The 3,682-nt window shown below is 36.5% G+C and overlaps 1 pseudogene; it reads left to right on the top strand.

The window, feature by feature from the left end:
* The first annotated feature begins 322 nt into the window (after window positions 1-322).
* LOC143538221 (putative BOI-related E3 ubiquitin-protein ligase 3 pseudogene) lies at window positions 323-1,274 on the top strand (annotated as a pseudogene).
* The last annotated feature ends 2,408 nt before the right edge of the window (window positions 1,275-3,682 follow it).

Raw genomic sequence — 3,682 nt, 5'->3', positions numbered from 1 at the left:
TAATAAAAATAATCATATCTCAAAATACTAGTTTGGCTTTTAATGTTGGTGTTGTTGAGAATGTATGGTGAATAAGGAATGAAATAAAAAAAATAAAAGAAAAGAGAGATGAGAAAAAATGATTTTGATAGAATTAAATTCCATCTGAACTCGTATGTTGGCAATATCACGGACTTCCCAATTGTTTCGGTCGGTGGCGAGAGAGATTGGTATAAAATCAAGTCACACAATCGAGAGTCCATTTTCATTATCCAACCACCCTCACACACACCACCTACACCTACATGTACCCTAAATCACCATTTGCATGATTTTACTCTCAATGGCAGTTGAAGCTTCACACAGGTAGGTACATTTTCACAATCTATTATCTGATTCGTTCTGCATTTCTACTGTGTTAATAATAATAATAATAATATGTTAATCAACAAACTGTGATTTTGCAGCAGAGAAATGATGTACCAAAGCGATGAAATCAGATTTCAAAATCAAACGGATGAAAATCTTCCGGTGTACGGATCCGCCATGTTTCCGGTGAATGCTTTCAATTCCAGAAAACGATCACGTGATTCTTCCTTCTCGTTCTGCTATCCAAACGCTCCGGTTATGAATCCGAACGCGTTCGGCTTTCTCACCGAAGATATTATCGGTTCGCAGATCTATCAACAGCAGTTCGAGATCGATCGATTCATTAGTCATCATGTAAGTAACATATACTTACATTTTCATGTACGATTTTACATGTCTATTGAACTTGTTACAAATTACAGAATGAGAAGGTGAAAACAGAGATGGAAGAGACACGAAAGCAAAACTCGATGAGCTTGATAACATTGTACGAAGGATTAATGAACAAATTTAAAACAAAAGAAGACGAAATCATGAAAATCAGACTAGTGAACCAATCGCTAGAGGAGAAAGTGAAATCAATGACAATAGAGAATCAAATATGGCGAGAATTGGCTCAAACAAACGAGGCAACCGCCAACGCGTTACGTAACAACCTGCAGCAAGTACTAGAACAGGCTCACCTTCAACAGCAACAGCAGCGTGTTGATATCGCCGATGACGCTGAGTCGCACTGCGGCGGCGGCGGAGGAGAGAGGCGGTGCCGGAGGTGTGGGAAGGAGGAGTCAAGCGTGCTGTTGCTTCCGTGCAGGCATCTCTGCGTGTGTAGGCTGTGTGTGTCCGCCATTAGCAGTTGTCCAGTCTGCAACTGTACAAAGTCTGCCGGCGTACAGGTTAACATGAGTTAGTTTTGACAGCTCATTAATGTCTTTGGAGAAAACAAATGTAATTAAATCTTTTTCTTTTTAAAAAAACGGAAGAATGAATTGTTTATTTATTTATAGTCAATTGTCACGGCTTTTCATGAATCAAGGCAGGAGCGTATTTTGTGGCATTATTACGTATCTCGCACGGAGTGTCTCTCTTTTTGATGCTTGCTGTTTTACTATGAGGAAAAAAGTTAGGGGAAGGAGACCACGATAGTTGAGTGGGGTATATTATATTATATTATATTATATTATATTATATTATATTATATGATTTGTACTTTTTTTTGATTGGATGGATGTGCGCATATCGTGGAGATATGTTAAGATCACATGTAGGATGAGGTGTAGGGTAGAGAAGAGTGGGAAGTCCGAGGAGGTGGCGTGTTGTAAGATAGGAGAGGCGGTGGCGGATTCATGGGAGATTTGTGAGAACGTTGGTTTTGTGACATACTGACATGTTAGTGAACTTCGGTCTTGACGTTGTTAAAAATTAATACTCTAATCGTATAGAGCAATGCATTGACGTTAAATAGAGAGGCGACAATTTGAACAGGGAGATAACATTTAGGATTGAGGTTTATCTGTGCAACTCGTCCAAGTAGGAGGGTGGGAAGTTTTGTGAGAAGGGATGATAGAGAGCGGCCCAGTGATCTAAAGATTGAATATTTTTATATGAATTATATTCTATACTTGTTAAGTTTATACTTTATAAGTTTTATTAATCTGAAATTTTGTTAATAAAGGTATGCATGTGTGGTTGGAGACAAACAAGGCATAGTTATTTAGTTTGATATCGTGTCATTCATGCTTAACAAAGATGAAAACAAATTGGATTTGGATAGTAGGTCTTTTGATCTCATTGGTTGTGATTGTGAGTTGTGACATATATGTTACCTAATAGAATAAGTTTCTTTGTCATTTCTAATTATTATGATTTTGTACATATATGTTTATAATATTTAAGAAACTTGATTATTATTTAATGAAACAATTAATTTAATGATAGTAACAACTTCAATTTTGTAACATTTCTGGGGTTAGTGACACAATACTTATGACTGACAAGTCAAACACGATTAAAAGCAATGGAGCCAAGACCAAGTAGACAATTGCAAGGCATGACAGGAATAGTCGAATAGATAAAAGGTTAATGACAATTAAGTTCCAAACAAGAAGATAAAGAATTTGGCAATCAATAATCAGTTGACGAAAAAGCTCTTCGTATTATTCGGTGAAAGGTTATTTGAAGAGGTTGTTGAAGTATGGTATCAAGGGAGATAACCAAGAAATGTATCCATTTGCAAGGTAAAAGTGCTGTATCCGGAGGCATGCATGAAATTGGAGTTGTGAACACTTCGGAAAGCCACATTCAACTTAGTCAAAGAGTGATAAAGTCTAATCCTCCCCATTGGTTGATTAAGTGACTTGTTGACAATCCAAGACCATGATTGGACACCCTAAAGTCATTGATATAGAAGGGGGGATACAATTTTGCTATCTAAGAGTGAGAAAAGGTGCAAAAGTCTTGTGTATTATCAAAGCTTTAGGTAATAGAGCTTTTTGGTGATACTTGGAAGGCATTTCTTGCCTATATATCAACAAATACATCATACATTATATATTACACTATAGAAGTAGTTCTTGTAGTTCTTTTGATCTTGGCATCACGTGGTTTAGTCTAGCAACTTCGTGAAGCTTTCATCTTCTATAAACATCTCCTACTTCTCTTTGAAGATTGTAACTTCTTTTATATTGATCATTGGTAGGATCTAGAGATTCAGGAGTTTAACCATTGTGACGATATTTGGATTCTCCTCTGACCATGGATCTCTTTCTATGGTTTCTTTGCTCTTTTCGCCGTTTGTGGATCACTCGAAAAAATCTAACAATTTGCAATAAGTGGGTGGGGGTTGGGGGGGGGGGGGGGGGTATGCTTGATAACATAAATTTTTTATATAATTCATTTATTAAGTTCAATTTACTCTGCATTCGTCTACCAAAGAATTGAGAGTCAGTCAAACTTCTTCCCATGTAAAACAGGATTTTGTACCAACTAAACCTATAAGCCAATAGAGTGTTTTGCCTTTGGGATGTCGAAGGAGAAATGTAGTCAATGCTTTCATAGATGCCATACAACCATCTCTCTTTTTATTCTACTTTTTTATGTATGGAAAATGATTTGGGCAACAATTCGAGTATGTTAACGATACATTTCCAAAGGAGTTGCAAACGGATATGTTAGAGCTATAGAGTAATCCTTGTTTAATCCGGAAATTAAATTCTTCATAGGGTAAACTGAATCTTGTTGAATTGATTTTATTGCGTTATAGTAAAGACCGAATTGATTTTATTCCATTCGAGAAAGTTACAATATATATAGATAAACTAGACGGGTGGACTCGACA

The sequence above is a fragment of the Bidens hawaiensis genome, unplaced genomic scaffold (assembly GCF_021521415.1).
Source record: "Bidens hawaiensis isolate Kalapana, Puna unplaced genomic scaffold, B.hawaiensis_p1.1 tig00011511_1, whole genome shotgun sequence".
NCBI classification, from domain to species: domain Eukaryota; kingdom Viridiplantae; phylum Streptophyta; class Magnoliopsida; order Asterales; family Asteraceae; genus Bidens; species Bidens hawaiensis.
The sequence above is the reverse complement of the archived record's forward strand: the minus strand, read 5'-3'. Positions and strand labels throughout refer to the sequence as shown.